Source organism: Centrocercus urophasianus, unplaced genomic scaffold, assembly GCF_019232065.1.
Source record: "Centrocercus urophasianus isolate 14NV4802_14NV808 unplaced genomic scaffold, USGS_Curo_1.0 seq_20, whole genome shotgun sequence".
In the NCBI taxonomy this organism is placed as follows: Eukaryota; Metazoa; Chordata; class Aves; order Galliformes; family Phasianidae; genus Centrocercus; species Centrocercus urophasianus.
In genome coordinates, this window is record NW_024884756.1 from 16,752,411 (window position 1) to 16,776,351 (window position 23,941).

Sequence of the window (23,941 nt, forward strand, 5' to 3'; positions counted from 1 at the left end):
TAAGGGTCTGGGCCCTGTGGGGGAAACCCACAGCCTAGTGTAAGAGCTTTTTCCTTCCATGCTTTCCTGTGTAGGGCTGATGGGGGCACAGCAGGGGCTGAGGGCAGCGAGGGCTGGAGTTGCAGGTATGTGGGTGTGTGGCTTAGTTTTGGAGGCACATGAGGGACACTGCAGATGTGAGCACTGTCACACACAGGCCCAAATCTTCCTTTCTTAGCTGAACTCCAGGGGAGGGGGTGGGAAGAAAAAAAGAAAAAAAAAAAAAAAAAGGCCTATAATTCTGTGGTTATTTATGCCAGAGCTACTGCCTGAGATAACAGGATTTAGTAGTAATTTTGCTGTGTACATTCATAGATGGTTTTTTTCTAAATATAGTGTGTCCTAAATACATAATTATTTAACAGCTTGAAATGCTTCCAAAGGAGCTATTCAAGTCTCTTCTCTAAATAACACATCTTTTATAAAGATATCAATACTTAAGTCATTTCAGGACTTCTCTTATAGTTCCTTAAGGAAAAAGAAAAACAAAAAAAGAAAGAATAGAAAAGCACGATCTCCCTCATTCGGTATTTACATGAAGGATTAAAATAGCAGGACCTGGCATATTTTACAGCTTTTCCTTTCAGCCGTGCATGATACCAGACATCAGTGCAGAGGCTTCACTCTGGCTTCAGGAGCAGGTACAGGGATGAACTGTCACCTCCCAGCTTTAGCCCTCTCACTGCCTGCGTTTTCAGCATTGCTCTGCCTCTCCCACAGCTCTCCCAATTTCTGAGAAGCCTCTGGGCTCCTCCTGCCCTCTTGAGTAAGAGCAACAGGTGCCTCCTGTCTGTCAGCCTCGTTTATCTGCAGCAGACAGAAAGCTTTGTGGTAAAAGTGGTCAAAACTTTGTTCTGGTCTGTGTGTAAGGGGCACGGTGTGCAAAATAAACTGAAAAGGGAGCCAGGAATTAGCTGCGGTCTGGTGTCACTGTGAGCAGCCTTTACTTCTGTGAGGTTAAATAAGGTAGAAGAGCTATTTGTGGATAGCTGTATTCGGTCACAGCATAGGCTTTAAAAATGGCACAAAGTTAGATTACCCAATGTATGTGACTTCATACTGTAAGGCCTACACAAGTAAGCCAAACCATAATTTTCATTAAAAAGTGTAATTAAATATGTGCACTCATAACTTATTGATTGCGAACAAGTTTTATGTTTTCATTGAGTTAGGCTCACATCCACATTTATGACAGTAGTAAGGGATTTACTTATAAAGCTCCCTTCAGTGTTACACTACAGAACAAGTTAAATGAAACATCTTCATTATTTTGAGCAAGGCTCTAAATTATGTCCTGATGGTCACAACCTTTTCTATGGCGTAGAAACAGGCTGGTTTTGAAGTTCAGCACCAGATATGTTAAGAAGGGATCATAAGTTTTGGATTCAGAGCATGTAAATAATTGTAAAACATTACAATGCTTTTTAAAAATAATTATAAAGTTACTTAATTTAAAAACAAAACAAACAAAAAACCCCACACACATTTGACATATTGAATGTAAACAGTTTGCAGGCTGAATGCTTAAAGAGTGGTGAACGTGTGCATAATGTGATTTGTTTTTCTAGAGCATTGTTAGTACATATTAGTGATCCCTGCAATTTGAAATGACATTTCCTTCTGAGTATAATTTAACCCGTGCTTAATCTAAGGAGCACTTGAAGCAACGACAGCTGGAAAAGATGACTGAGGCCAAAAGTTTTCTGCTCTTTTCTTGCTCTGTGTTTGGCAGCACAGCTTGCAATCTGTCAGTTGAGTGTGTGCAGAAGACTCTGCATAGCAGAGCTAATTGTGCTCCTATCAAGCCAAGACTTCAGAAACAGTCTGACACACAGGTACAGTAATTGATGCTCACTGAGTTTATAAAAGAGATCTTGTATCTTTTGATTTATCTTTATATGTAAATCTACCAAGACCATGAAATACTTCTCCTTATTATGACGGATTCCCACCTCTTGGAGCATGAACACTGTGTGTTCTGAGGAAGACAAGAGTAGTGAAAAGGTCCAAGTTTGGTTATAGGTGTGCCAACTAGGAGACCGTGCTCTTCTACTTCTACTCAGCCAGCTAAGCATAAATGTTTGCATTAAATAGTTAAACTTACATTTAGCTACTCACTTCGATGTGTTTCTCCATTTCAAGAAAGCCTACAGAAAGTCTTCCAATGGCAGTCTTAAATACCGATCCAGTTATTTTGTTTTAATTTAAAGTTTACAGTTTTGTTTTTTTTTTTTTTTTCCCAAGGAATTTTGTCTTCATTGATGTTCAGTGGATACAGCATTTCATTCAGGGTGTTAATTTGAGACAGCTGTTTTAATGGGAAACATCTACTACATTTGAGTCAAAGCAGACAGCTTCTGTCAGCTATCTCTCAGTCCATCTTAGCACTTTATCTCTCTGTCCCTTCTCTTTTTATCTCCCTGGAATCCATTCTTCTGTCTTCAGTCTCTGTTACAGAAGGTACAGATTAAATATATTTTTATCCTTCCCGCACATACCTAAGTTCTCTGGCATAGAAAATGGTGTGTAGTAATTTACTGACTTTTGCACCAGTCCTCCCAATATAGTTTCTACCAGTGTTATCCAGAACTTCACCAAATCCTACAAGAGCTGTGTCTTCCATTTTTAAAGGCTCTTGAACATAAAAATAATGACATGATCACAGCGGCCCACAGCCTGTTAGAGAATGTCATGGTTCAAAGTCTGTAGTTTGCACTACTGAAAACCTGAATATCATATGAAACAGGTCAGAACCTCTCTTAGGCAAAGCTTGGCTCTCAGACTACTCAGCCATTGGAATGGCCATTGATTTGGATGTTTTGATCATCTCTGAGTAGATGGCTGCAAACTTTATGGTTGGAAATGTACTTCAGAAAAGAAAAAAGATGTGTTGAGGACTACTTGCTGCAAATAGAGCCTGATGAAGCAAAGTGGGAGCTAGCAGCTTAAAAAACTGCTAGTTGCTGTGGAAGAATGGCACTGTTTCTGAAATGATGAAAGCACAATTAGAAATACAGCAGGCAAATAATAGATTTAGTAGTGCTTATGGAAATATGTTGCTGAAATAGAGGCTTCTGTACCCACGCTGAAGAGAATAAAAAATCAGGAAATTGCACAATTATGACAAAATTCTTTATTTTGAGTTTCTTTTTTTTTTGTTTTGTTTTGTTTTGTTTTGTTTTTGTTTTTCCCCCATGGTGTCTCTGTATCAAATTCAGTTGTGTTCTGACTTCATTATACTCAGCTTGGCCTTGCTGAAAAAAGGTTAAATAGTGTGGTCAGCCCACACACCTCTTATGGATGTTCAGGTAGATTAGAATGGAGACAGTGTGCAAAGATCTTTTAACCAAATGTTTTCTAGAGCATAAAAGACTTGGAAAGAAAAGGTGGAGCTACCTGAAAAATAGTGTCTTCAGAAAACACTGATGGGTGAGTGTTTATGAAATACGATGAGAGAAAAATGTAGCAGCTTTGTCTCTGGCAGGGAAAATGGGAAAAAGCTGATGGAAACAAACTGCTGGGTAAAATAATAATAATAAAAAATATTTGGCAAAGCAGCAGACAAACACAGATTCTAAAAGAACCCTCAAGCAGCTTACTATCCTTAGAGGCCAATTAAACCCGAATCAGTCAGGAAAGACAGAAAGAGCCCTCCTCAGGCTTAATGAAAATTTATATCAGGCAAAATAAAGCCTGGAGATTATTGGCATATCAGGCATAGAACACTAAGAGAAATAGGCTAGTTTGGCTATTAATGATACCAGTGTGGTATTTTCATTTAAAACAAAATACATTTGTAAGGTCTTTGAAGGTTTTCTGTGTCCATCTGTATATTAACAAAAAATCAGCTCCAGCTGACTAAATAGTATATGTAATGAAGCAAATATGCCCCCAGGTTCCAGCTGCCCAAATCACCATTTGAAGCCATCTGAGTAAGAAAAAAAAAAAAAGAGAAAAATATCTTCAGAAAAATGCCAGCTAGCTCAGAGAGCAGATCTTTTGAGTACCTCTTCATGCCTTACTTAGCACCTTTTATAGACTGGATTCTGCTCTTGGAAATTGAGATGGTGATTTTCAGGAATGTGGTAAAGCAACTCTGTTAAACTTCATTATTGAACAGCATATCAGAAGGATGTAAGCATCACCATAATCCTGGCTAGCTGTAGGGTCACCAGTTGTTCAAAAGGGTAAACAGATATAGTCACGTCTCTTGTTCTGTATCCCTATGCCTTGGACTTGCACCCATTTTATGAATCTGTCACTTAAAGATTACTTTATGAGCATATTAAGTTCCATAAGAGGACAAAATCTGAGTAAAATTGAGGAAATTCGTGTTTCCAATGTTCCTATAGAGCCAGAACAAATAGAAATTTTTTTCAAATAGCAAAAAATTGGAAAGGTTTGTAATTCCGGGTTTAAATCAGTACTTCTCAAGTTCTCCCATGGAAGAAAAAATAATATTAGGTTTTTCAATTGAGGCATATCCCAAAACTCCATGTGACTGCCATCTTAACTGTCTTGAAAGCCAGTTGCATTTTGGCTGGCAGACAACACAGACTCTTCTTACACAGCATGATCATATCATAGCAAAAAGTTTCAGAGCGCCTCTCAATTTAACAGCGTTTCAGAGGCAAGATCTAAAAGTCCCAAATTGCAAAAGATAAAAAGAAACAAGGACTAACTTATACTTAATCTAAAAGGAATTCCAAATCAAATCCTGTATCTCATTCATGTCCTCAGGGGCAAATAGAAGCCTGAAGAGTTGAATATGTGAAGCAGTAACATATTTACCCTTTTTCTCATTGCCTGGTCTGTGAGTGGAGCTGAAGGTTAAGTACTCATTGTGTCTGGCCTCAGTTTTTGGGAACAGACTGGTGGACAAGAAGATGCATATGAAATTCTCACGATGTGCTTTCCTTTGGATTACTGAAATCAAAACCAGAGTGGTTTTTTTTTTTTTCATTTTCATAAAGACACTGTAGGACTTTTCCTTGACTTTTGATCTTGTTGGAGATCCCTGAGGCCTTCTGAAGGTAAGCAGCTTTTTTCCTTTATTTCTGTGCTTATGGTTTTTGCGCCTGAGCAAGTCCTCAGTTGCTGCAGCCTGGGACTTTGCTACTCTGCTGCTATTGCTGCATTTCCCTTCGTATTATAGTGTTACACTTGGGAAAAGTGAAGGTGCAGCAAAAGATACTTTAGCTCTGTATGGGAATACAAGGGTTAAGGCCTGGGACAGCTGAACAGCTGGAATATGTTAGGTTTCCAGGAAGGCAGCTGGGAGAGGGAGTGTGAACTGCCAGCAGGTGGCTGGGAATGGCAGAATAACTCAGTGGTGGGACTGGAGGAGTGCTCTGTCTCTTACTGTGGTGACTTGACTGATTTCAGCAAAAGCCTGTTTTTCTTTGTAACATCAGATCTTTATCAAAGTTCATTAAAGTAAATTTAGCATTTCTTTTAAATATAATAGGCTCTGGATTGGCTCAGTGGTTGTTTTGACTCTTTTTCTTTGGCTTGTTTGTTTGTTTGTTTGTTTGTTTTTGCAAGATCTCTTAAAGCTTTACCTTGTTATTTTTCCAATGAGAAGGACAGAAATGGTTGAGTGTCAGATGGGCTTTGTGCGAGACACTGATGTGTACCTTAGAATGTCTGCCTCCACAGTAAGCTGACACTGTTTTGTAAAAGAGAGGATGTAAGCAGGCACGTGTGGGAAGAAAGGCCTGCTGGGGTTTTTCTCCCTTCTCCAGTAAGGGAAGTTTCATTGACAAAGACAGCTGCTCTTACCACAGCCATGCTTTGCTGTGATCTGCAGTGCTTTTCTCTGTTCTCAGGAGTCCTAGGCTTTCGGAGGGCTTTACTTTGGTTGGTGTGCAAGAGGCCATCCCTGGTCCTAAGAATTTGCGTAGTGTAAGATGAGAGGTGACAGATGGATACAGATGGGTGAGCAGAAGGACATGAGTCAACATGGATCTGGGAGGACAGCAGTTTTTTCAGCCTTTCACTGGCACAGTGGTAAAAGAGAGTTCAAAGGAAGATAATACTGAACAGGTATTCCTCCCAAGCATGAAGTGTAGAGTAAAACTATTTGACTGTCTCACAAGGTAGTATTTAGCAAAATTGGAAGAAACATACTGGAATAACCAAGTTGAGAGATGATGAGAGCCTGAAGAAGACTTCTCATTGAGAATGGGTGGGAAAACTTTGTCTTGTGCTTTGAGTTGCGAAGCTGTTTCCCCACTGTTACATTTTGCTGTGTCTTTGTTGGTTGCCCAGAGTAGGATGTAGTATGTTCAGATGAGCTGAGACTCAGTGTTTGAGTTGGTTTGTTAAGATTAAAAACACATTTCAAAAACAGATTTCTGTTTTTGTAAATGGATAAAAGGACCATCTGAGAACTTAGAAAACTGTGTAATAGAAAATACAGTTAAGAATTGGTATTTATTTTTGTTACTACTAGCCCATTTTTTTTTCCACCAGGATGCAATCCATTTCATCTGTGTAACAGTAGTGAAGCCTTATTAATCCAGTTGATGCACTGGATGCTTAATGTTTTAAGAAAAGTTTCAGCACAGAGTGGTTTCTAAGAAAAAAAAAAAAAAACAAACAACAAGCAATGCTGGCCTATTATAAAATAATATTGGCAAATAAGAAAATGATAAGTTTATTGTCACTTCTGATGAAGCAAAATACTGCTTTAAACTCACGTACTGATAATGACCTGGCAGTCTACACCAGGGTTTTCATGACAGTAAGATAATAAACAGTGACACGGATAAATTGTCATGATGTGCACAAAAGAAATATGTGTCCAATTATCATTTTGATGAGGATGGTGCATTTGGTTGTAAAACAAACAAATGTGTTGGTGGCTCCATGCAGCAGTAGTTTTGTTCTTTGAGTTGACAGTTAGTTCTGAGAAACTTTGTAGTTGTTTTTTCTACCTAATGATATACCTACTGTTCTTCTGTCACCGGACAAGGAAATATTCTTAACAACGAAAATGGATTTCATACTGGAGGTAATGTTTTAAGTTCTTTATTTGTGGAAGCACAAATGAAAGTAATTGTGTAGCATGATAACTGGGGGATCCATATTACGCATGTTGATCCGTATTACGCATTTGAGTTGGGGAGGATCCAGTGCAGAACTTATGTACGTACATATTATTTAGGTTTAATATGGAAATATTTGCAGGAGTCCTGATAGCAAGGACCTCTGGAATCAACTCTTTGAAAGGATAGATAATAGAAGGACAAGGGGAAATGGTTTTAACTTGAGGGAGGAAAGATTTAGGTTGGATGTCAGGGGGAAGTTCTTTACAGAGACAGTGGTGAGGTGCTGGAACAGGCTGCCTGGAGAGGTTGTGGATGCCCCGTCCCCGGAGGTGTTCAAGGCCAGGTTGCATGGGGCCCTGGGCAGCCTGGTCTAGTATTAAATGGGGAGGATGGTGGCCCTGCCTGTGGCAGGGTGGTTGGAGATTTGTGATCCTTGAGGTCCCTTCCAACCCTGGCCATTCTGTGATTCTGTGATACTGATCACCTCATGCCACTCAGTCACAGATCTTCCTGTGATAATACACATTTTTCAACATCAGTATCCAGTGTTCCTGGATGTTAGCCTTTAGGCAGTGCAGATAATCCTTCTGCGTAGCCTCTACTGCTGGATGGTTCCCCCACAAAAGAGTTTGAACACATGTATGGATGTGCACTGATTTATGATCAAGTAAATGTAGAAATCTCCAGTACAAAGAAATGTTGCTTTTACGACATAACTGTCTTGAGATCACATCATGCGTTGACAAAAACTTTTATTAATGAATATGGTTAGGTTGTGGTTGGACTTAATGATCTTTAAGGTCTTTTCCAACCTGAGTGATTCTATGATTCTATGAAATATTTCCCCTAATGTGTTCAGAGTGTCTGCAGAAGATAATTGCTTTCACTGTAGTTCAGCTGTGTCCCCATTAATGTCTCAGCAGATGCTTGTTGCGTGACTGACTGCCCCCCATCTCCCAGAGCAGTATGGATGAGTCACAGAACTTCTTTCTCAGATTCATCCATCTCCTTGAGTCTCTCAAATTGGGAATCAAAGTGGCTGGACGATGGAGCCTCATCAGCATTTTTTGTGTTGTTGGCAACAAAACCAGGTTTGCTTGACTCACTTTTTGATAGCTTGATTGCATCTGATTAAATCTTTACATGAGGGTTTCACTGAACATCCATAAATTCGGTGCATGAAAAATCAGACAGTGTCTGTTTATCTCAGATTTTTGTGAGCAGCATTACATGAAATAAGGAGGAATGATATGAAGTGCATAGTCTGTTGATGGTGCTCCTGCACTGAATCTGTTTCATATTTTTATCACAGTTAAAAAGATGAAAGTTATGGAAGCTCATGAAAATAATAGGAATAACATTACTCTCATTAAAAAAAAATAATAGTAATAAAGAAGGTAAGAAGTTTTTTTTAATATACGTAATATACTCATTTGGAAAACACAGTAAAATATTTCTGATTGTATATTAAAACGAACCATGCATTTTTATACTGGCCGTAAACAATTCAGATTTCTTTCTCAGAAACAGAAATGATTGTATTTATTGGGTGTAATGTAGAAAATGTTTTGTTTGTCCATACTTTTTTTTTTCTTTTTTTTTTTTTTTTGGCAATATCAGAAGCTCAAGGTACTGACCACTTATTTTGTCCTTTAAGTGTTACACTGCCACTGAAACTTCCCACCACTGAACATTTCCCTGATCTCTTTTTCTGTGCTATTTGTCTGATCTGGCCCCTTTCCAAACAATACTGCTTTCCTTATAGATGTAGTTGTCCCAGAACAACAGTTTTCAGTTTCAGTAGGATTGAGACGATCCACATCGTGTTCAGTTCTTTCTTTAGCAGTGAATACAAATACTGTGCAGCCATGTATGTGTACAGTTTGTGGGTTCTAAATGCACACCAACAAAATTCTGTTAAACTCTGACTTGCATTCTGCTCTGTTGAAAAGCTGACTCCTAAAAATATTTGTATTTCCTGTCATTATGTTCTGTATTAGTTTATTTTGACTATATTATGGTATCTCTTGCAGAATGGATGCTTTGTAATCTGGTTTACTGGTTAAAAAATATAAAGTTCCGGATTATACATGACATTGCAGAAGTGCTAGTTTAAGTTAAGAAATAGATGCCTTATCTTAGAAGTTCAACTTGAAATGTCTTAGGAAAGATAATGTATTTCAGAAGCTGAGCACTTAGCTGTGCGCCATTTAATGGGCTGTTAAGTTGCTCACAAAATCACTAATCTCTTCTTGACCTATATCTCAACAATTTTAGATTTATTTAAATTATGTGTTGTGATCATATATTGGTTCAGATACAGCATCGTATCTAAGGAGATCAACATAGAAAATATATCCCATAGATCTAAGAAAATGCAGCACATCATTAAAAATACATATGAAAAAGCATTGTATTGCACAAGTGCATTAACTGTTAAAAAGGTGGACAGGTCTCGTTTCCCCTTCTTACTTTATGCTAGAATCACTTTCATGCCAGTAATTAAATAGTGCGTTTTATAGTGAGCAATTGTAATAAAACCCCATCAGACACTGACAACTTCCTTTAAGAGTAGCGTGTTACATTACAGCCTGAACTATGTAGATCATCTCTGGACGGTGATAGAATTTATTATTGAAGAATTAACTCTTTGTGTCCCAGAACATCTTGCACACAATCTTTTGCCTTTTGTTTGCGGTTGTATGTGCTCATGTGTTTAAGGAAGAACACTACTCTTTTCCAGGGGGAATTGGAGAACAATTAATGTGTTATGTTACATATGGTCCTAGGTGCAAGAAGTGGTTTTCATCCACTCAACTGAACAAATGAATTTTTGGCTCCCAGGATCTGTTGCTGTGTCAGTTGCTTCCAAATTCTTGACCAGAAGCTTGAAACAACTGTCTTCTCAGGCAGGGTTAGCTCAGTCCTGTGCACAGTGGTGTTTGGAGTTCAGCTGTAGTTTGAGGATGCCCGTGGAGGGTACACCAAAAGAGTCTGTGCTAAGTCTTCCCTAGGCTATAATTTCAAGACCTGCATTTCACAAAGCCCTTTTCCAGTGTTCTGGGAGTACAGAGGCGTTACATTTGTTTAGCCCATTCCGAATAGCAGAAACAGTGCCTGTAGCCTGTGTTCATCTGACCTGGCGCTGATATCTGGAGTAACAGTCGGGGAGTAGTTAAAGGGGAGCCACGAGTGGCTGAAATCAAGGCACTTGAGGACAATTTCACTCCAAAAGCAGAAATGATCAATAAAACTTGTATGCTAAATAGCTTTCTACCGAGTCTCTACCATGACAATTTAAAGAGCTTTCCCAGGAGAAACAGACAATTTCAACAGAAGGTAAATTTCCTGTAGCAGAGTAAATTTCTGTAACAAGGAAGTTCTTCCTCTTCTTTTGGATATCAATATATGTTCAGTACAAAAAACCATTTATAGTTTATTACTTTTCCCAGTGTTGCTGTGAGGTACTAATATGCTCTCTGAAACAATTTTTTCCCTAGTGATCAGCATTCTGTGTAACCTGCTGGAATTGTATCTGGATTCCATTTTGTGCCATTATAATATTCAGTTACTACATTATCTTTAATGAACACACACTCAACACTTAAGTCATAGTGTGGGGTATAGTTTTACAAGATTATATTTATTACTCTGGAAATGTATTTGAAAAAAAATCCACACAGCCTAACTTATATGAAAACGAACACATTCTCACGTTAATTCTACCAGCTTCCTCTTGGGGAATTTACAAGTGTGAAAATGGGGTCTGCTCATTGCACCAAAGTTTGCCCAAAGGCTGGGAAGCAGCTGAATTACTGTGTAGTATTAATATCTTGTTTTTGCTGTGAAACAGATGTACATTGCCAGATGTTTTTCCAGTGGTTAAAAAAAAATAAAAAATAAAAAGTCTTAGTGTGTTATAGCATGTTAGATATAAATAGAGTGTGATAGGTTCCAAACTTCAGCTGACAACTTTGCCGTGAATTCCTATGAAATGAGAATTAGGCTTTAAAAGAGTTTCAGTGTTATCTAATAACGTAAAAGGGGTCAGAAAATAGTCTTATCGACCAGAATGTGGAAATGAAATAGAACAGCTCTGTGATGTTAACTATATTGTTTTGTGAGAAGCTGTACTTTTTAGTTAGCACTGTTGACATTGAGCCACATTTTTGAAGACGCATAACTTGATTCCTAAAAATAGGCTTATGCATGGGATTTAGTTAAAAGTGTATTTGGGAGATTTGGGTAAAGATCTTTGGAGAGGCAGCAATGTGGTTCACAATACTAATAAAATACAAAATATTTACTGATGCCGGTTGCTTCTGTAGACTCTTAGTCTTTATGAGTTTCCAAATTACTCTGAGAACAGATCAGCCTGCAGCACTGGATTTATCTTACTGTTCTTTTTTTTATGGCACTGCTCAGACCATCATCCTGCCAAATCCCAAGTTGTGGCTGGAGGACTGTTGGCTGCCAGCGAGCCATATCTTTGCCTCTGCAAACCATGGTAAATACTGTTTGTTCCATGAGTCTGACTGCTCCGTGAGGAACTACTCTTTGTGTGCAGGCTGTTCTTGCACTAGAAGATATAGTAAACAGTAGCTATAATAATAACTATCATCTAGGAATGAATCCCTGATGGAAATTTAGCTTGATCTTGCTGCCCTGTTCTTTTGTTTCCCATGCAAGCATCAGCACTGCTGAAGCTCTGTGGAACATGGCTGCAGCATGGCCCACAGCCCCTCTTCCTCCTGTGCTCGTTGTTGCCTTTCCACAGCTGAGCTCAGTATGGGTTCATCAGTCTGAGTGGCTTCAGAGAAACTCAGCTGTGCCTCTTAAAATCAAGCCATAAAATTGAGGCCATATCAAATGCTTACCTTTCATATATGAAAGAAGAAGGAACTTCAGGATCAGCTGGGCCACTGGGAGAAGCTGAGGCTCAGCGTACGGGGGTCAGCGTGGTAAGTATTTTCCTCATGTAACATGCCCATGCTGGTTCATGTTTTGAAATGCTGTGAATGAGAAGCTTTCCTCTGCCCTCCAACCCAGAGCCATGCAAAAAAAAAATCATGAATACCAAGGGCAGTAGAACAGTCGGCCGTGCTACCCTTGCACTATGCAGACATCTGTGAAAATTTCATGCTTCCGTGAACAGATTCTCCAAAGGGCTGAATTTGGCTGTAAGTCTCTCACAGAATGCTTCCGTTCCTCCTGTGCTTTTCTGGGGGCATGCTGTTAATGGCTCTTGGGGTAGAGACATCGGAAGACGCAAACTAAATATAGTGTCTGAACAACAGGAGGGGGCAGGCTTAAACTGATAAAAAGTGGGACAATCAAACTAGCTGTAAACCTGGAAATGCTGTTCTCAGCTCCTAGCGTGTGCAGGAAATGCAGCACATATGGCACAGAGAATCACCTGGAGCTAGGCCTCTTTGTTGCACCTTGGCACAGGAGAGCAGGAGTGAAGCAGGGATGCAGATATTAACCCTCAGTTGTCTGATGTCTCGTAAGGATTGGGTTCATTCAATCCTGATGCGTGGCTTCCAGATTACATATACAAGATGTTAAAAACAGAATCATTACTAAATGCTCTTTGCTGCACTTAAGTGTAGATAACAGTGCATTATTGTTGATTTAAGAACTTTCAGTATTGTTATTTCTAATGTTTAAGAAGGAATGAGGATGAATTGAATTGTACCTTCTGGAAACGTTTGATTTGATTCTAAAAATGTTTCTGATGCTCTTTGCAAAAGCTGTTTCTGATATGCTTGGAAGTGAGCTTCTCAGTGTGTTTTAGAATTACTAATGAGTTAATGAGGCTTTAGATGAAGACAGTGCAAGTATGGCAGCATATAATTATGCAGGGGAGTAAAGTATGAGAATGTAAATACTTGCTACATTGACCTGGACAATGCTTTTTAGTGTTCAGAGTGTACTCGTCAGGAAAAGGATCTTTGAACAACTGACACCATCTTGAACTTTGACTGAAAGCTGGCAAATGATTTTCTCAGAAAAAATGAAGGCAAGTTGAAAAACGAAGTGGAACATCTGATACTGAGTATTTAGCAACTTTTCTTTTTTGGAAAAGAAAAAATGGTCTTTGAGACTTTCAGCAAACAAATAGATTTCTGAGGTTTGGGGTTTTTGGTATGACTTTTTTCATTTTTTGGGGGGAAAAAAAAGAAGGATAAAGAATCTTCAGCATGAAACAAAATACTTTAGGGTTGATGCTAACCCATATTTTTTTAATTCAAGAGACCCTCCTCGGAGCCCCAAATGCCGCTGCTTCTGCTTCCCTTCCTGCTTCAAATTTGTGTGTGTGTGTGTATATGTGTCTGTTTTACTACAGATCTCCTTGACAGTACTAAGTATGTGCCTGGCTGTCACACTAACGCACATACATCTCAGGGCAGTTTTGTGATGTTTCCTGGCATTTTCTCACAGTTTAATGATTTTTTTTAAAGGCTGCTCTGCATGAAGTGGTGTCATCATTCTGATGTATAAATTGTATACAAAACTAAATAAAATTTTACATCTTATATTAAAAAACTAGTGCTTTAGGATCACAGTGGAGTCTATGATGCATGAATTGTCAGAAAGCTAGTGTGAGACAAGGAAAGCAAGGGTCTTTTGGCTGTAATAAGCAGTAGTTGGAGAGTTGGACTTTACTTTTGACAAGGGCTTGTTTCCAACAGTTGGAATTTGGTTAACTGAGGTGCCTATAATCATTTTGTTGCTGCAAAATTAGATTTAGTGCACTGAAATTGATTTCAAACTTATCAGGAGAGATGAATATTCAACTATAAGCCTGTGACAGAGGCTGTTTCTGCCTGAGCAAGGTGATTTTAACAGACGCAACTTCTGTGCTCTGCTCTGAGCTCTGGATAGAAAGCAACTTCAGTCTAAAAGCTCTCTGACTGTTTAAGTGCTTCTTTTCTCCTGAGCTAATATATACTGTGACAATATGGGGTTTTTGGACCAAAGCTACCTTGTATGTGACTGCCCTGAAGCAGACTGCAGAAGAACTTGTATCTGGAAATCAAAACAGTTGGATTTTCATAGGAAGTGTTTGAATGAAGACTTAAGTTGTTGAGTCTGACCCTACTGCTGTGGTCTCACTTCAGTGGCTGCACTGAGCTTGTGACCTGATGCCAGCAATTCTCTCTCTGGAGAGATTAAGTCACCGCGTTACAGATTTGCATTCAACAGTATTCAGCTTCTAATTTTTTTCTTCTTTTTTTTTAATTATTTTTTTGTAAATTGCAATTTGTTTTATAAATGTATTGGGGACCACATAAACTAGGGAAATGAAGGTGAGACCTGACGTGCTGGTTTAGAGGTCTGAAAACTGAATGGGAGGAAAAGTTACAGGAGGACAGCTGTGTCCCCAACATCCCCACTATAGGGGATGGGAAAGATTCTCAGAGAGAGCATTCTCTGAAGGGGCAGGTGTGGGTAAACATGTGACTTCAAATGCCTATAAATTCCTGACTGAGTCCCCCAGTTCCTATATGGTAGAAGGTACAAGGAGCAGGTTTGCCAACACTTAATACTATTTTACAAATAACACCAAAGGCTAAATTTTGTAGCTAGCCCATATTAAGTCAGCATTTGTCTCAATCTGCATTTTTTTTTTTTTTTTTTAAAGCAAGTATACCTATTCCTTTAGGAGGAGGGATGCATTTTGTGGATTTAGTGGCACATGAATGGAATACCATTTCGTTTGTGTGGGTCAAAGCCAATGAAAGGGTTTGAAGTCACCAAAATAGAACGTTGTATTGGTGAAGGAGGATAATGTAGCATTGCCTTAAACTCTCTGCTGCTGCTTAAAGCTTTTAATACCAGATACTGACCTTGGTTTAAGAAAATAGTTTGGGTGTAAGATGGGGGGATGCTCATTTTAGAGGATAAATGTGTGAGTGATGAGTGTTATGGGAATGGGAAGGGAAACTCAGGAAAGCACAGCAGACTGGATTAGAACAGGTTGGTAAATACAAATGTTTTAACATTTTCATAGTGCTCTTTCTGCAGAGGGATCTGTTACATCAGTACATTGTATTTTGCAAAGGCACGTGCCTTTCTTCATTTTCAGTTTGCTTTACATGTGAAAGTTGTCTGACATTGTTAACTAATAGCACTAAGGAAGATCAAAATTTCAAACAAAGGTAGAAAAGAGTTGTCACGGCTTACTTAAATCTATCATTATCAAGGTGCTCTGGGTTTCAGTTTACATTCAGATTAGCAGCTTGTGGCCTGGATCTCCAGTAATACCTTGGAGTTGTAAACCGTACTTGTACCTTATGGCAGTGCTGGAAACTGGGATATCTTTAATTCCCATGGACTTTGTAGAAAAGCTCTTGTTGAACTTAGGAGGAGGAGGAAGAGGAAGGCTTGTTTGATAGCTCTTGTCAAGCACAGTGAGGTTCTGATTAAATGATCTGTGTGATTCTGAATTGCTGTTGTTTGCCACATGTGGAATGATCTATAAGCAGAGGACAGGGAATCTAAGTGAACTGTTTATTTAACATGAAGATGCCAACATTTAGACAGCATACTGCAAGTAAAAAATTGGCCTTTTGCAGTGACATACTGTTCTTCCTTTCGACTCTTCCTTTTAAACTTTCTGGTTTTGTTTTTCACTCATTCAAAATTGCAAATATGTAAATAGCTTTCTAATTATAGCATACACCAATGCTAACAGTAAATTAAGTATTGACAGGAAAGGCCAATTTTTTTTATTGTAGACAAGAATATCTAAACTCTTCTAAATTATTTCCTCTCTAACTATTCATGAGTAGGGGCTGGCAGATTAATTCTACTAATTCACTTTCACAGATGGTAACTTTTTAGCTCTTCTGCTGAGAAGTCTAGGGGAGAACGATGACTTTTACTGTCTGCTGTCACTATCTTTGAAGTATTTCACTGCAAGTGAATTATTGAGAGTTCTGTAAAATTGGGAATTATTTCCTTAAACCCAGAATCCCTCCTCAAGGAGAAGACTTATGCAGTTTTCTAACATTGTCTTGCCTGGCATATTTCTTCTGATTATCTCAGCATAAGATGATATACAAGGACAAATGCAAGAGATAAGGGGTAAAAGATTTATGCCCCAAATAATGAAGGTTTATGCCCCAGATAATGCTAGCACACCTATTTCCTTCTATATCTGACTATGCCGTGCATTGATAACTTGGGCCTTTATTCTCGTAAAAACAAATCCAGACTTCCCTACTCTTTCTAGCTCATAGGACCAGTAGGCTGACAGGGCCTATTCAAGTTCATGAATGTATGTGTGTGCTGTGTTTGACAATGTAGCTGTGCAATGAGGAGTGTAGTGCTCAGCTTTGCTTTTTTTTCTGGAGGGTGAAGACTTTTAGTTGTTGTTTTAGTTGTTTTAGTTATATTTTCATGTAACAACAAAATCTTTGTTTTTCTCACTATGATTATCTCATAAGGGTCAATTCATTCACCCCTGTACTGGCACTTTATCTTTTTGTTCCAGTGAATCCTCTCACTGATTTTAGCAAGGCTACTTTCACTGCTTGATCATACATGAATTGACACAGCAGCTTGCAGCCTATTTTGATTCCTGTAGCTTTTTGCCTATGCAACTTGTAATAATTCCTATGAAGCTGTCACAGTCTATTCTATCAAAGTTACTTACAGATCCTGTTGTTCAGGGATCATTGAAATGATAGATTACTACAGTCTCTCTTGCTAATGTGTGCTTAGGGAGTCTTTCATTTACACGATAGACTTATTCAATTTTTGGTGAAATGTGGTTATTACTCTCATACAGAAAGCACATTATCAATCTAGTTACGGCTTGCTTATTTTTTTAAACAAATTGTATAAAAATGCGTACTCTTTGGAGAGTGATGTTATGGATTAGGGAGTCAAAACTTTTCCTTTAACCTCGTGAATTTCCTTCGTTTTGCCTTGCGAAGAACTGACTGTATTTTGCAGCACTGGGCTGTGAGGGGAACTGCCAAGGCGTCCAGCTGCCACAGAGGCAGATCAAGGCATGTTTTATGGCTGAGGGTGACTGGAAATTACACTGGGAATAAATGTAGCCTGAGTCTAGCTAGTTTTTATCTGTAGCATTTTTATTGAGCCCTTTGTCAGAGGAACAGTAGTATATTAGCCTCTTGGTTATATGCCTTTTCTTGTTAAGTCATCTGTGCTGTGACTGAGTCACTGTGGGTGAAGATGTAAAACAGAAGCAGAAAAACAGGAGGGAATTTGAGGTGTGATCTTGTAAATGTTTGTTTCCATCTCTAAAGGAACTGCTCATGCAGTAGAATATACCTGCTTAAGTAATCGTTAATAAGGTTGAGCCCTGTGTTTCAGTCAGGGAGAACATGAACCGTGAGGGATGCGGAGAGATCTGAGGGACTGCTTTTTTCATAATCCAAATATCCAGTATCAGGGCTGCTGACTGCACCTTATGCAGCGTCTGTTGTTTAGGGTCTTATGTTCTCACATATTTTTAGTTTCAGCCAGGCATGTGAAACCACATGCCTTGGAGAAAGAAACTAAATGGACTGTATCATTCAATTTCAGGGGATTTATCCACCCTATCTTGTCATTTTTACTTACACTGGTAATCTTTATTTACACGTTCTTAATTTGAAAGGGATTACTTGCATTTATGTTAATGCGAGTAACAGGTACAGGATTAGTTCCTGTGTTTGTCAGCGGTGCCAGAAGTGACAGAGTGCAATAATTTGGTTACACTTTCAATTATAACCTGAAATTAAAGAGCTTCATTTTGGAGCTGTTGCTCTGAATAGCAAGTATTGATATTTGTAATTGAATTCTGGGGACTTTCCGTACATTTGTAACGTAGGAATCTGTCAGTAAGTGGGATTCACTTGGCAGATGAATGATTACTACTTTGGAACCATATTAAATCCTGTATTTTAAGAGTTGCAAGGACTGCAATCTGCTTTTCAGGTAAAACGTTTAATCTATTATATCTTAAAATTGTGTAGTCTGAGGATTGCTACCTAATTACCATGCTAAGAAACATTTGCTAAATATTTGAGTGCATGCTGTGATAAATTTGTATTAGAAATATGCTTTGATCTAGTGTAATTCATGTTGGTGGGACCACCTGATGAGGCAGGCCCTGATCCTGAAAAGCTGCTCCAGGCAAACCTCCAATAAAAACTTAGCTGCCTGGACTAATTTTTAGGACTGGAGGCTAAATTTTAACTTCATATGAATAAGAGCTATGGAAGGAAAATAAATTACACTGCAGCCAGTCTGCTTTCCACACCTACGATGTTTGTTTTCTTTATCTAGCTATGTGTTTGATTGCGCTGCTTTTAGAGTTCCTGTAGTTGAACAGAAAATGTTGGGAAATGCAGAACTTTGGCAAACACTCCTTCTTCAGTGCTCTCAAATTTTGTAACAAAGTTTTCTTTCACGTGGATTAAATGTCTCAGAGAAAGAAAGTTGTAAAATGGTGAGAAAAAACTGAAAAGTATGGATAAATAAGACATGTATCCTCAGCTCCAATTACAATTAATGCTAATAGCTGAAAATCTGTTTACAACGTAGCCTTGCAATTGTTTGAAGACAAGGTGTGTCTTGTATCTGTCATTGTGGTTGTAAGTCACTTTATATGCAGGGAAACTCCAACGTTGCAGCTTATTTACTAAGAAGCAATGGTAGACAGTGGATGTAATCCTGTTTGCTAACGGTAAGTGAAACTGCATAGGTTATGTCAATGAAATGGGGATGCAAAACTGTTTTTTCATCCAAGTGTCTGGGCTTTTCTGGAGTCTGAAATCTTTCCTCCATGGCCAGCTTCATCTCTAGTCTCAGGAAGAGGACTCAGGGCTCTGCCAACATGCTCCATGGGGAGTATTCAGGATCACAGCAGACATGTTGGTTGCCAGTTTATTATGATGTTAAATCCTTCCATTTGTTTTTTTTTTTTTTCTTTTTTTTTTTTCCCCCTTGAAATTACATAAAGGATAATCACAGTCTGGCCTTGCATAAAGACTTCAGGTTCTCATCTGTACTAGGTATTTCTAGTGTTCATATTTTATAAACTGCTGGGTGAGGATAAGCTGACTGTCTGCAATTGCACCAATGCTTGTAGCTGTGTGAGAGACAGCATGATGTCTGGAATGAAATGTGTACAAAAATAGCCAGGTTTGGAGAAAATGCTTTGGGAAATGCATGATTAAGGTGGAAAAAAAAACAAAACCTGCCAGCAGATTGGAGTCTTGCTGGAAGGAACACAACAATTAAGGTATAGATTGACTCCCTTGACTATGAACCTAACAGCTTACCTGTTGTTCTTATTTATACCAGATGGTCTATTAGAATAGATTTCTCTATAAGACAAAGCATTCTTCTTCTATAACTGTAGGCACCTTGGTTATTAATAAGATACAGAAACACTGGAAGATTAAGGAAATGATAGGTGAAAAATCACAGGAATAGTTTGACATTCCAATAAAAATAAGAGTTTCTATTGAATGAACAATAGGCAATTTGGTAGAGTTAGATAATTGTCTTAGCATCATTTATAGCTCAAGTTAGAAGAGAGGATTTGGGAAATTGAAATAGATATGTCCAAATATTTAAATGAAGAACAAGATTTGCATATTTCTGATGGCAGAGTCATTCATTATTCAATATGTGCTCATCTGCAGTAGAAGAAAGAAGACCACCACAGACTGCAGTGATAAAAAGCAAGGGCAAAATTTGGCTGTGACTCAAGGGCAAATGACTAATCTTAATTTGTTCTGAATCTGGATTTGCAGAACTCAATTTCTTGAAGAAAATGTCTTTGGTCCCTCAGCTATTAAAAGTCAGAGTAATGTCAGATCACAACAACAGAAAAAGCTTTAAAAAGATTGTTCTTTTTAAGAAGTGATTCTAAACTCCTGTTGAAAGAAAGTAGAAAATATAAATGGTACCCAGACCGTGTATTTTCTGAGTTGCCAGGGAGTTAGCTGAAAACTCACATAAAAGTCAATGGGAGTTATTAAAATCAGTGGGAGTTGTGTACCTTGATCTCGTGTAAACCCTGGAAATTTTGAAGAAAATGACAATCAAAATAGTGAGGAAAAATATAAAGTAGCGGGGTAGGTAATATATGAGTAAATGAGCCAAATATCTAACAAAATGAAAAAGATGATGGAAAAAAGATGATGGATGGAAAAGAGATGGTTGAATGCATTGAGTTATGTAGACTCTAAGGGAGAATTCACAGGGTTTCAGAAAATACAATTTCATGAGAAGCTAAAGGAAAATGGAAAGGAAGTCATTAGGTATAATTGCTGTAAGGAACAGCTTCCTGCTGAGACTGGACAAGTTTACCATCAGCACCGTTCTCTGTACATCCCAAAGAGTACAACAAACATAAAAGCAGATATATCAGGGAACCAAGAGATAGTAGAGGGTGTTTGTATATGCATTTAGATGTGCCTTGTGTAACGTAGAAGAGACGGGACAAAGAGAGAACTGAGGGAAAAACAGGAGAACATGAGAGAAAATGGATATTGTGCTGCTGCTGAGGAGCAAAGGAGGTGATTGACAGAATATGGCGGACAGGAACCTACATGGGTCCTTGTACACTGACTCTCTGCATGAGAGTGATTCTGATGAAAATAATCAACATACTATCAGCTTGTCATCACCTTTTACTGGCACAGGGAGAAGCTAGCTCTTCATAAGCACTGCAGTTTATAAAGCAGGTATGTTCTGTGAAGTAACTCAGTAGTTCCATAAAAACAACTACAGCAAAGCACAGGGCTTTCTCTGATACGAGTTGTTGGTTCAAAGTCTATATAATTCACTCTTGTTACTTAAGTTTCCAAGCATGTGGTGGGAAGCTTCAGAAGAAACAGAGGGCTGTTGCCACCTACATTCTTCTTACTTGACTCATGTGCTTACAATTCTTAAACCTTGTCCAAACCAAAATGTGTAAAATCTCTCTCAAAATGCTGGAGTCTGGAAATCATCTTCGAGAGAAGCAAGCAAATAAAGAAAAAGTTGTTGCTAAATGTCTGTTTGGAAGCAGTAAAGTAAGACAAGGTTTTGTAATGGTTGTGAAGATTGATAGTTAAATATTAACTAACTAGAAGCTCAATGATCCTTCGTATCTATGCAACAACTGGAGTAAGTTTATTCCATTCCTGTGGTGAGATTGGACTCAGTCTGTAAAGGAAAATCCAAATTAATTTAAGACTACATACTTACTTTTAGGAGCTATGCAATGTAACATGTTGCCAAATGAAGGCATTAATTGTTAAAGCTTTTCAGATCTAGGAAGAATGTCCTCCTTCAAAGAAATTTAGAAACAATGAAGCCAATGTAGCTGTCACATTAGGCAGGAAACTTAGATGTACCACGAGAAGTTCCAGCTCTTATGGATGCCATATTATTAGAACGTGTAATGAAACACAGAAAGCCAAGACATAAAGCTGCAACAAAGAGCAAATGGGCAGTGCACAGACTAGTTGGACTGTGTATTACTTGTAGTCAACATACATATTTAAAAATATGAATTTCAAAATTTAACTACTGAATTAAGCTGTCTTTATGCTACAAAGAGCATATTTATAAGCAATGTTTCACAGGCTGTCAAAATTGGTGATTTAATACACTGGCTATCTTTGCAGCTGTCTAGGGTTTCAGAAACAGTTTGGTGTCATTGAGTCTTCCTAAGCTTGTGAAATAAATGATCTTTATAGCTTACAGAAGTAAAAGCTTTTGGTCTGAATACAAAAAAGGAAACAAAACAACAACGAAAAACCTGCAGAAAAAAAAAGAACATTTTGCCAGAAGGACAAACAGCAGGAGGATGCAGGTAAAGGTTTTGAATAGATGCCAAAAACTAGAAGGCACAACAGCGATAAATAAAATACACAGTGAAGATGCAATATAATAAAATACTATAATTTGGTCTGTCAGCATGACTGTAGTGAGTTCAGAATAGAAGAAGTGTTAGCGTTTATGGGATATTTAACCACAAACTGCCAGAAATGGAGGCTGCTGCTGGTAATACATATTCAAATACAGCAAACATATTATTGGGAAAAATGATATAAAATCACACTATAAACTTTTTGGTTGCATTTCTTGAATTTGTCCAGAAGGCATCTGCAATTTGTTGCAGAATGGATTTACTGACTTTTGAAGCTTCAGTGCCATTTCCCACAATCACAAGAGCAACAACAACAGGCACACAATAATGAGCAAACTGAATTGTCACCGACTAAGCAGGCAGGTGCACAACAGTTAGGAATTTCTAGGAATACCTCCTCAGAGCTTTTTACCAAGGCCAACCAGATTAGAGGGAGAATAAGTCTTGCTGTCCCAATTCCTCGAGATCTCTGGAATAACTTGGATGTGTGGGGAAACTGTATGCAGTGCTTCAGTACATCTATCCTCCTCTTTTCGGCCAGAGCCTCTTCCTCAGGGCTCTGTGCCACTGGCTTTTTGACCCACTCTTGCAGCAAAAGAGCTAGCAAAGACAAAATTTACAAAAGCATTAATTCTTGGCCACAGCTGCTCATGAGACCACAGCACAGTGTTTCCTCTCATGAACAGATGACTATTCCAGTGTCATGCAGTTTGGAATAAGTCTACAATGTTTTGTGCAACTTAAGAGAGTTTTTCCATCCTTCCCTCAAGAACCTCATGCCTTTTCACAGGGATTTTTGGAGGCATGTTGTCTAGTCTGATTTCTCAGTGGTGTGAGATACAGGTTTATCACAGTGCTATTCCATCTGCTATTCTTAACTGTCCCACAGAAACACTCTGACAAATCAAGCAAACAAAAAGCTGATTCTAATAATTAGTTGTATAAATAATTCATATGCATATTTATGTATATATAAACAGCTCTGTTTTCTTCTTAGTTCATTTTTCTCCCACTAGTACTACAACTAGCTAGATTTTTCTATTATTTTTGTTTTTCTATATTGTATTTTTATTAATTTTTGTATTAGCTTTATTGTTGTGGCCATCATTCAGTTCCTAGTAATCTCCTCCCCAAACTTCAAGCCACAATGTTTCATGCAATCCATTAATTTTGCATGGAAAGATAAATACAAAATAGAATTCCACACAGATTCGTAATGCAATTTCTACTTTACTTTTGGAGCCAAAAAGGGAAACAAATAATTAGTAAGATAGTAAGAAACTACTTTAACAAAACATTATTTGTAAAGCAGTCTTCCCTGGGAAAAGTGCATAGTTTAGAATAATATAATTTAGAATTAAATAGCAGTTCTTTAAATTATTTTTCAATGAATTTTCTACTGATTTGCAGATATTTGCTAATTTACTGGAAAGGCTTGTTATTGCTTCTAGCTTTTATCCCAGTTTTGCTGTTCTGTCTGTGCTTGATGACTAGATTGCTTACTCCAAAGAGATCTTTGAGAAACAAAAAGTAGGGGGAAATTCCCTCTCTTTTATTAATTTAATATCAGGTTTTTTTTTTTTAATCAATATTTTACTTTAAATTTATTATTAATTTTAGTCCTCTTAATTTTATTATTAGTTGACATAATTTATTATCACATTTTTTTTGCCCAGAGAGATTCTTTATTTGCAGTGATGTTGGCAAAAGTTTTAATTAATTAGGTATTTTCCTTTGGTGTTTTTTTGGTGGTCTTTATAGTTTTATATACAATCTCAGAACACAGTAATTTTCTTTGTTTTCTTAATTATGCCTACTGACTTTCTCTCTTAAATGCCATATATTCAAAGGAGCCTTGTTCCAAGGGCTTCTTTTTTTTCCTGCTGTGCAGTGTTTTTAGTCATACAACTATTCTGCAGGTATATGCTTGCTCCTACCAAGAGAAGCAATGTTTTTTTCT